This window comes from Hypanus sabinus, chromosome 9, assembly GCF_030144855.1.
Source record: "Hypanus sabinus isolate sHypSab1 chromosome 9, sHypSab1.hap1, whole genome shotgun sequence".
NCBI lineage: Eukaryota > Metazoa > Chordata > Chondrichthyes > Myliobatiformes > Dasyatidae > Hypanus > Hypanus sabinus.
The window spans coordinates 148,515,643-148,527,345 of NC_082714.1; positions in this window are offsets into that span (position 1 = coordinate 148,515,643).

An 11,703-nucleotide genomic window follows, 5' to 3' on the forward strand; every position below is an offset into this window, starting at 1 on the left:
TTGAGTGAGTGGGCAGATACTTGGCAGATGAAGTTTAATGTGAATAAGTGTGAGGTTATCCACTTTGTGAGTTAGAACAGGAAGGCAGTTTATTATCTGAATGGTGTAGAGTTGGGTAAGGGAGAAATACAAAGAGATCTAGGAGTCTTTGTTCATCAGTCACTGAAGGTGAATGAGCAAGTGCAGCAGGCAGTGAAGAAGGCTAATGGAATGTTGGCCTTTATTACAAAGGGAATTGAGTACAAGAGCAAGGAAATCCTTTTGCATTTGTACAGGGCCCTGGTGAGACCATACATGGAGTATTGTGTGCAGTTTTGGTCTCCAGGGTTAAGGAAGGACATCCTGGCTGTAGAGGAAGTGCAGCGTAGATTCACCAGGTTAATTCCTGGGATGTCCGGACTGTCTTGAGAGGTTAGAGAGATTGGGCTTGTACACGCTGGAATTAAGGAGACTGAGAGGGGATCTGATTGCAACATATAAGATTATTAAGGGATTGGACAAGATAGAGGCAGGAAATATGTTCCAGATGCTGGGAGAGTCCAGTACCAGAGAGTATGGTTTGAGAATAAGGGGTAGGTCATTTAAGACAGAGTTAAGAAAAAACTTCTTCTCCCAGAGAGTTGTGGGGGTCTGGAATGCTCTGCCTCAGAAGGCAGTGGAGGCCAATTCTCTGGTTGCTTTCAAGAAGGAGCTAGATAGGTATCTTATAGATAGGGGAATCAAGGGATATGGGGACAAGGCAGGAACCGGGTATTGATAGTAGATGATCAGCCATGATCTCAGAATGGCGGTGCAGGCTCGAAGGGCCGAATGGTCTACTTCTGCACCTATTGTCTATTGTCTATTGCAAATTGTCCTGTGATTAGGCTAGGATAAAATTGGGGGGGCTAACATTTCAGCTGGGAGATTCCAATGTAAGATTTTCAACCTGAAGCATTAACTCTGTTTTTCACTCCATATATACTACCAAATCTCCTGAGTTTTTCCAGCATTTTCTTCCTGGAATCCCAAAATGTCAGCAAATAGAAATCCTGTAAGGATTCACTTGTGGAGAAAGGATGTATGCACATCTCAATTCATTTAAACTGTATTGTGTTTCTCAAGATATTTTTAATTCAGATCTGGTTTGATTAAGAGGGATAGAATCAGGGGAGAGGTAATGGGAATGTAGGGAGATTAAAATTGGTTAAAGATGATTACTGTAAATATGTGTTTGATAATCATTGTAGCCTTGTTGGGCCTCATAGCTAGGCTGTATCTCTTGAGACATTTTTTTCCCATAGATGCTAGCTGGCCTGCTGAGTTCCTCCAGCATTTTGTGTGTGTTGTTTTTGATAGCTGCGTGTTTGCCCGCAATTTTGCTTCTCTGCTTGATTGATTATCATTGGTATTTCAAAATTGAAGCTTGTGGAATTGCAGGGAACCCTACAGTTGTGGATATGGAGTTGGGTAAGAGATGGAAAGCAGAGTAGTGTTGAATATTTTACAGACTGGAGAGGGTCTCACCACCCAGGCATCAGCTTTCTGTATCAGTTGCCCTTTCTGATGTAAATTAATAACACTAATCAAGAAATGAGGGACACTGAGGTTGAGCCAGAATTGGAAACATAACAGCAAAGCAGGGAAGTCTTCAAGAGGATCAAATACAGAATGGTCCTGAAAGCCCAGGATGTCTGTTTATTCCCTGCATAGACGCTGCCTGACTTGCTCAGTTCCTCCAGCATTTTCTGTTTGTTGCCCAAGTCTTCAGAAGAAAAGGATATGGACAGATAGTTTGTGATATTTTATGCAGAAAATGCAAAGTGATGCTTATTGGGAAGATGAGTATGAAAAAGAAGGCATCAACCAAATGGTATAATTTTAGGAGTGCTGGGGGTAAATATGTTTCTTTTAAAAAAAATCTTGACTTTACTCTTAAAGGGACAAAGCAGAAATGAAGGTGATACAAACTTTATAAACTACTGATCAGGATCAGCTACAGTATTTTTTTCCGGGCACCACAAGAATATGGAAAAGATTGCAGTGACATCCCAGAACTATAATCAGGGATAGAACTAATCAGTTACATGTGAAGATGAGAGAAGTGTTGATTGAGTGGAGGGCAGCTAGAATATGAATGCTCAAAATAGTTAGGACTTTGTAAATAAAAATGGGGGAAACTATTTCTAAGCAACACACACAAAATGCTGGGGGAGCTCAGCAAACCAGGCAGCATCCACAGAAAAGAACATTTCCAGTCAGTCCACAGCGACATCAATCAAAGGACAAGACTGGATATGATTGATATAACTGAGGCTTTTTAAAAATTACCCGGTGCACTGATTTGCAGTTGGCAGCTTTAAAGGACACAAAGCAGATTTAATAGTAATTTTGAAAACTAGATGGAATTCCAGAGCTGCAAAGGAAAGAAAAGTAGAATGGGACATATGAGATAGGCCTTTCAAAAAGCCTGCACAAACACAGTGGACCAAATACTTTCCTTCTGTTCTATATTCTTCTGCAGTTTATATGTTTTCTTATTTTAAAAAGAACTTCAGTGCATCCACGTTTTAAACCAGTGATTCATCATATTCTGATACCTTCAAGCTGCTAGAGGAAGGAGTGAATGCAGGTTCAATTTCAACTTTTAAGAGAAATTTGGATAAGTTCAAGGACAGGAGGGGTATGGAGAGCTATGGTCCAGGTATGCGTCGATGTGACTAAGCAGAACTAGAGTTTCGCAATAACTAGATAGGCCGAAGGTGGTGTCTCTGTGATGCAGTGCTCCATGACTCTTTCTCTGCACAATACTGGATTTCTATAAATTGTACATCACTTTCACTTCAACTGTAATATTTAAAATACTGCTACCTGAGAGTCTGATGCTTTCGTAGACTTTATTTGCAAGCAAGCTGCATGTAAAAGTACCTGCTTCAGAGGTAAGAGAGTCACACGACTGGTTGAAATCTTATGCATCAGAACACTGACATGGACATTTCTGTGTGATCTTCACCCTAATGCAGCCGATGTTAGCCACTTAACTAACAATGTCACTTTAAGCAGACCTCACGTTTTCCCCCACTGTTGACAGAATTTGCAGATTTTTGGGGCAATTTATGATCTTTGTTGTTCATTCAAAGAAACACCATATTGGTTCAGTCTTTCATTGATTCTTATGGATATATTGAGTATGGCTGCAAGAAAATGATTCTCTTAAGTTGTACATAGTGACATATATGTACTTTGATAATAAATTTTATTTGAACGTTGAACCCCAGGATCACACTGCGAAGGAATGAGAACTGGCAGTTAACAGGTCACAGTGGGTCTTCTACATTGTATCAGCCAGAGTTTTCAATGGCCAGCATAATGGAAAATGAATCAGAGGTGCTTCTCTCCCTGTGGTTCTTTTGTGTGAATCAGTTCTGAGCTGCTGGCTGTGATCTCTGATCAGAATCAGACCACCTCATGGGTATTTAATACTCTCCTCCCCTTCGTTCACCGTAACTGCCAAGGCAGCCCGTTTTGCAGCTGTACTCAATTTGCCATGCAAGAGGTTAGTTAAGTTCTGTCTCACACAAGAACAGATGAGGAAATAGGATCAGGAACCACTCAACCCCCTAAGCTTGCTCTATTTAAATGATCATGGCTAATCTGTCCCAGGCGCCTGTGCCAGTTTCAAAGTGCATTTACCTCTCCTGTAAATACCATTAATGATCTTGCCTCTAGGCTAGAGAATTCTAGAGATTCAACAACCTCTGTGAGAGATTCCTTAATGCCTCTGTTTGAAATAACTGCTTCCCCTTTTCTTATAACTATATTCCCTCCTTCAAGACTCTCCCCCGGAGGAAACAGCTCACCATCCTGCTTGTCATGATGCCTAAGGATCTGGTATATTTCAACGAAGGTCACTCTTTGTAAACTCCTAATAATACAGTCTAATTGGAGATATGACAACCCCTTCATTTCAGGATTTAGCCAAGTGAATCTCTTCTGGACTGCCTATATCTTAATTAAAGGGACAGAAACTTTGTCCATCTCCTTATCTATTCTAATATCTTCCTCTTGAAATAAATACCAATATGCCATTTGCCTTCATACAATGCTGCATGTTTATCTAATTTTTTTGTGTTTCTTGCTCAAGGACACCAATATCCCTCCTTTCCACTCCACTCTACAACCTCTCTTCATGGTGATATGTCAGCAGCATGGTAGCATAGTCATTAGCATATTACAATATGTTCAGTTCTGCCACTGTCTGTAAGGAGTTTGTACATTCTCTAGGGTTTCCTCTAGATGCTCCAATTTTTTCCCATGTTCCAAAGACATAGGATTGGGGTTAAGGAATTGTGGGCATGCTATGTTAGCACTGGAAGCATGGCAAAACTTGCAGACTGCCCAGTATAATCCTCACTGATTTGGTTTCAGAATCAGAATCAGGCTTAATATCACTGGCACATATTGTGAAACTTGTTGTCTTTGCAGCAACTCAATGAAATACACAAGAGAAAAACACAAATTACAGTATGTATATACATATATATTAAGTACTTAAATAAATAGTGCAAAAAAAAAGTAGTAAGTTCATGTTTTTAAAAAAAGTAGTAAGTTCATGTAGTGTTGATGCGTGGCCTAGTGGGCAAGGCATCAGACTAGTAACCTGAAGCTCACTGGTTCGAGCCTCAGCTGAGGCAGTGTGTTTGTGTCCTTGAGCAAGGCACTTAACAACACATTGCTCCGCGACGTCACCCGTGCCAAGCTGCACAGGTCCTAGTGCCCTTCCCTTGGATGACATTGGTGGCGTGGAGAGGGGAAGGCCTGCAGCTTGGGCAACTGCCGGTCTCCCATACAACCCTGCCCAGGCCTGCACCCTGGAAACTCCAGGCGCAGCTCCATGGTCTCTCGAGACTGACGGATGCCACAAGTTCATGGGTTCAATGTCCATTCAGAAATCTGATGGCAGAGGGTAAGAAATATTTCCTGATTTGTTGAGTGTATACCTTTAGAATTGGTCTTTAATGATGGATGCTGCCTTTTTGAGGCATCACTCCTTTAAGATATCCTGGATACTACAGAGGCAGGTGCCTATGCTGGAGCAGGCTAAGTTTCCAACTCTCTGCAGCTTCTTTTGATCCTGAGCAGTAGCAGCTCCACCCACCCCAGACGATGATGCAGCCAGTTCGAATGCTCTCCACAGTACATCTGCAGAAATTTGTGAGTGTCTTTGGTAACATACCAAATCTCTGGAAACTCCTAATGAAATATAGCCACTGTTGTACCTTCTTTGTAGCTGCATCGATATGTTGGGCCCAGGATAGGGCCCAACATCATGTCGACAGCTGGAATTGCTCACTCTTTCCACACCTCTGATCCCTCTATGAGGACTAGTGTGTGTGCCCTCATCTTCCCCTTTCTGAAGTACACAAGCGATGGATTCACTGTGTGTTTCAATGTACATGTGACAAATAAATCTAATCTTATAACAGTCTGCCTTTTGACTCTAACTTCTCTCCACAGAGAGAAGTGTCTGCATTTTGACTCCTCCTACCCAAGTGCATGACCTCACACTCTCCTATGTTAAACGCCAGTCCCACGGCACTGAGACAGCAGCAATGAAGTCTGGATTTACTTTTTGTCTGGAATGGCATAGGTCCCAGTTTGGTGCATTATTCTTCAAGGAACATGCCAGAACACTACCTTTAGTAGATTTTAACCCAATGTCACATAATTTTTCAAGATATCGAAGCTGGCACACAACGCATATTTTACATGCCAAAGTAAGATGAATTTCAATTTCTGGAGAAGTCTGTTTTTCTACTTAAAGATGCTTGAAACTTTTTTTGAAATTACATCAATGCTCAATATGTGGTGCAAGGTCTGAGTCAGGCTCCAGTATGACTCACAGGCAGTAATTCAAGACTCCCTGGAGTTCCTATACAGTGCTTGAAACGAACACACAAGGCGTGCAATTCCAACACAGTGCCAAAATAAATGTTAAAACTGACTCAGATTCCTCAAGCCATTTCTTCCCCCAAACATAGTATTTATTAATGATTCAGCCTATTGTATGATCCCTTAAGGCTATCAGAGCTGGGGGCGAGGGTTAAGTGTAGTCAGAATAAGCTCCCACTACCTACTAAACGCTCCAAATGGCATGCATCTCAGATAGCCAAGTCCAGCTCCTGGTCTTCATGTGTGGCTTAGCTACTAAGCCTGGTGGAACAGTTTCTACTGACAGAAGGGGAAAAGGTTACTGGCGCCTTAAAATGAGTCGCTCTGGGCAGATGGGGCTTGTCAGCCAGGGTTGGCAGCTCACCTGCCCGAAGGAAAACTCTAATCTCAAAGACCTCTGCTGCCTTGCAATTATACCCACTTAATGGAAAGGCTTTTGGAGTATACTCAAAGAAAAATCGGAGTTGGACTCCCCAAGGCAGTCCTATGTTGATTTCAACACCGACTGGAAACTCCACTGGTGCCAAACTGTACTGATGCCTGCCGTTCCTTTGGATTCATCCGTTCTGTGAAGAGAGCCTGGGCAACTGCTTGCTGTCTGCATGATACCGCCCTGGTTTGCATACTGACTGATAGCACTGCACCAACAACGTAACAGCTAGGACACAATACCCACTGGCAACCCCGACCAACAGAGGGCCTCAGCCTATTGTATTCTTACCAGTTAACATGCTCAGAAAATAATCAATTTAAAGTGATAAAAACACAAAATGCTGGCAGAACTCAGCAGGCCAGACAGCATCAATGGGAGGAGGTGGTGACAACATTTCGGACCGAAACCCTTCATCAGGAGTGAAGTAACATGGGTTGGTCAAGGGGGGATAAGAAGTGGGGGGAGGGATGAAGTAGAGAGCTGGGAAGTGATAGGCTGGAGGGAAATAGACTAGGGGGAAAGTAGAGAATTATGGGAAATAAAGAGAAAGAAAGGTAGGCCTGGGGGGAGATTATAGTGAGGGGGGGAAGAGAGAGAAAGAGAACCAGACTAAAATTATAGATAGGGATGGGGGTAAGGGGGGGGCAGGGGTATCAACGGAGGTCTGTGAGGTGAATGTTCATGCTGGCGGGTAGGAGGTTACCTTGGCGGGAGATAAGGCATTGCTCCATCAACCTGCGTGTGGCCTCATCTTGACGGTAGAGGAGGCCATGGACAGACATATTGGAGTGGGAGTGGTCTGTGGAATTGAAGTGTGTGGCCACAGGGAGATCCTGCCACTGCTGGAGGACTGAGCGCCGGTGTTCGGCGAAACGGTCTCCCAGTCTGGAGCAATACCTTATCTCCCACCTAGGTAACCTCCTACCTGTCGGCATGAACATTCATCTCACAGACCTCCGTTGATACCCCTGCCCCCCCCTACCCCATCCCTATCTATAATTTTAGTCTGGTTCTTTTTCTCTCTCTTTTTCCCCCCTCACTATAATCTCCCCCCCAGCCCTACCTTTCTTTCTCTTTTATTTCCCATAATTCTCCACCTTCCCCCTAGCCCATTTCCCTCCAGCCTATCACTTTCCAGCTCTCTACTTCATCCCTCCCCCCACTTCTTATCCCCCCTTGACCAACCCATGTTACTTCACTTCTGATGAAGGGTTTCAGCCTGAAACGTCATCACTACCTCCTCCCATAGACGCTGTCTGCCCTGCTGAGTTCCGCCAGCATTTTGTGTTTTTATCTATTTCCAGCATCTGCAGATTCACTTGTGTTGCAATTTAAAGTGAGGTAGAAACAACATCTCTCAACAAAAGTGGGCAAGTTTCTCCTCAAGTATTGCAGTGAGTGGAAGATAGTTACATACAAAATTATGTGCATAAAATGAATCACGTCTTCCCACTGACTTGAATCTCAGGGTAGTATATGGTGACATATACACACTTTGATAATAAATTTACTTGAAGCTTGGAGCCTGTTCTGTATGGTGAATTACCCAATTACCTCTACTCTATCAAAGTGATTTAAAGGTGCCATTAAAGGACAATGTTGTTATTCCATAAGGGAATATAAGTTGCAGTATACATGGCTGGAACTCATTCAACCTTTACTGGGCTCAGACAGTTTATAACAATTACAATAATAAAGAAAGCACACTAAAGAATTGACTTAAATTTTTAACAATAGGGTGCATCTTAAATAGAGAAATGTGCAGGGATAGAATTTAATATAATGATCTTAGTTGGAAGGCTTAGAAAGAGTGGAAATTTAAAGTGCTTCCATAAGTACATTTTGAGGCAGAACAGAGATTATCCTATTAGACAAGGGTCTAATGTTAGGTGCTCTAAATAGACATATGGCTGGTGGAAGGCTGATTTCATAAGGTACAGCCTAGCAAAAGTAAACCAGGCACTGTTACTTGCCTACTTCAAACAAGTGAGAGAAAACAAGTTGCGGGTGATATTAAAATAGTAAACAGGGAAGAAGTTATCAAAAATTTCAGGGGGATCTTGACCAGATAGGTAAGTGAGTCGAGGATTTGCATAAGTGAGAGGTGTTGTAATTTACACAGGGACCTGGGAAGTGATGTGGGAACAAAGAGACTTAGGAGTACAGATACATAGTTTGCCGAAAGTGGAGTTACAGATAGACAGGGTGGTGAAGATGTTTGGCATGCTGTCTTTTATCAGCCAGGGCATCGAGTAGAGGAGCCGGGATATGATGCTGCAGTTGTACAAGACGTTGGTGAGGCCACCAGGAGCATTATCTACAGTTTTAGTTACCCTTTTATAGAAGGGACATCGTTAAGCTGAAAGCAGTACAAAGATTTACATGAATGCTGCCAGTACTCAAGGGACTAAGTTATAGGGAGAGGTTGGACAGGCTAGGACTTTATTCCTTGGAATGTGGTGTGGAAGTTGTGGCAAGGCAAAGGTTAAGATGATGTCTAGGCAGACACAGCTTACAGTATGCAGCCAAGACTGGTGACAAAGGTCCCTGAGAACTTGGTTTCTCTTTGCACAACAGGGGACCAGAGCCACTTGGTATACCAAGGATGCAAACAAAGATTCTAGGGTGACATTTACTATGAGACAGTTTACTAATTCTTAAGTATCATTGGCCTTTAACAGATAGATTCTACTGGTAATTAACATAGATTAGCATAGTGTGATTGGTGTTTGATTATGCAAGTAAGGGATTTGAACATCCACAAGATTACCAATTGGCCCATGTTGCATCAAGCATCAGCACCTAAGTGGTGAAGGACATTTTAGACTAGAGTAGAGCCTTTTATATTGGAGTTACATAACAAGAGAGCAAGAAAGACATATGGTGCTGTTGTACATACACAATCAGAACAATAAAGCCTGGTGATCAGTCATGGACAGATCATGTGACCAACTACACCCTCAGTCATGGACAATGAGAATAATGAGCAGGAGATAGAATTGGTGACAGAACTACAATCAGAAAAACCAGTCTAATCACAAACAAGAAAAAATCTGCAGATGCTGGAAATCCAAGCAACACACACAAAATGCTGGAGGAACTCAGCAGGCTAATCACCCATTTCAGGAAAATACGTACACTTGTCCTACCTTGACTATCCGAGGAACATTTAGATACACCAATAATCAGCAAAGCCTCTGATCTGTGGATGGAATATTTTCAATAAGACAGGAAATTACAGGCCAGTGGGCCTGATATCAGTAGTGGGAAAGTTACAGGAAGGTATTCTAAGGGATCAGCTATACAAGTTTTTGGATAGAGAGGGAGTCATTAGGGATAGTCAACATGGCTTTGTGTGTGGTAGGTCATCTCTAACCAATCTCAAAGCTTTTCAAGGAAGTTACTAGGAAAGTTGGTGAAGCAAAGGTAGTAGAGGTTGTTTACACCAATTTTAGCAAGGCTTTTGAAAAGGTCCTGCATGGGAGGTTGGTTAAGAAGGTTCAGTTGCTTGGCATTTAAGATGAGATAGTAGATTAGAATATACGTTGGTTTTACAGGAGAAGCCAGAGAGTCGTTGTGGATGGTTGCCTCTCTGACTGGAGGCCTGTAGTGTTGTGTCACATGGACTGATGCAGGGTCTGTTGTTGTTGTTTATCTTCCATATCAACAATTTGGATGATAATGTGGTAAACTAGATCATCAAATTTGCAGATGACACCAAGATTGGGGTGTAGTGGACAGGTAGAAATACTATCAAAAATTACATCAGAATCTGGACCAGCTGGCAAAATGCAGATGGAATTCAATGCAGACAATTGTAAGGTGTTGCATTTGGATGGACCAGCCAGGGTAGGTCTTGGAAATAACTCAAAAAATGTGTAGCTCAGGTTGAGTTGATGGCAGAGTTGTTCTCTGATCTTGACAATCCATCTGCAAACATTTTGTCACCATATGAGGAGACATCATCAGTGTGCTCCCAGGGCAGTAGGGCAGAGTGCAGTAGAATATAGGGATTTAGGAATAAAGATCCATAATCCCTTAAAAGTGGTGTCACAGGTTCGTAAAGGAGGCTTCTGGCACATTGGCCTTCATAAATCAACATATTGAGGAGTACAGGTATGTTGAAATTGTACAAGATGTTGGTCAGGCATAACTTGGAGTACCGTGTGCAGTTTTAGTCATTGCTCCATAAGAAAGATACAAGTAAGATTGAAAGAGTGCAAAGAGAATTTACAAGTGTGTTGCTGGGACTTGAGGACCTGAGTTACAGGGAAAGGTTGAAAGGTGACGACTTAATTCCCTAGAACATTGAAGATTCAAGGGAGATGCGATAGCAGCATACAAAATTATGACAGGTATATATAGAGTAGCTCCACTATCATGTGGACAGCCACGGGGGAGACTAAGGCCATGGGGAAAATCCAGAGTGGAGCCCCTAAGGCAGCTGGACATCACTGCACATATTTCTGACAAAAGCATTGCTTCACTTTCCTATGGATTATACCTGTGAGGCCATGAGGGGGGATCTTGATGACTGGACATCCAAGAATCTCTATACCTTCCATCCAGGCTCGTGCCCTGGAGAGGTCACTGCAGTGCTGCTATCCATTGTCCTTCGAGCCAGATGGATGCCAACATCATCATAAATAGAGTTAATGCAAGTGGGGTTTTTCCACTGAGGTTGGCTGAGGCTACAACTAGAGGTCATGGGTTAAGGGTGAAAGGTGAAATGTTTAACGGGGAACTTGTTCACTCAGATGGTGGCGAGTGTATGGAATGAGCTGCTAGCACGAGTGGTGGATGTGGGTTCAATTATGAGAAATTTGGATAGATATGTGGACTGGAGAGGATCAGAGGGATATGATCCAGGTGCAGGTCGATGGGACTAGGCAGATTACTGTATTGGAAAGATTCAGTTCCCACAGCTTTCCAGGAGAATAAAATATACTAAGAGGATTTTATAGAAAATATGGAGGAACTCTGCAGGTCAGGCAGCATCTATGGAGAGGAATAAAGTGTTTCAGACTGAGACCCTTCATCAGGACTGGAAAAGACTGGACCCTTTCATCCATCACCTTCCAGCTGCTCACTTCATTCCTACCATCCTCCCCCCCCCCCACTTATCTTCCACTTCACCTATCACCTGCCACCTTGTACTCTGTCCCCACCTACCCCCTCCATGTTCTAGCTTCTTTCCCCCTTTCTTTCCAGTTCTGATGAAGGGTTTTTTATTCATCTCCATTGATGCTGCCTAACCTGCTGAGAGCCCCCGGCAGGATTTTGTGTGTTACAGCAGGATTCCAGCACCTGCAGAATCTCTTGTGAATAAAATATACCAC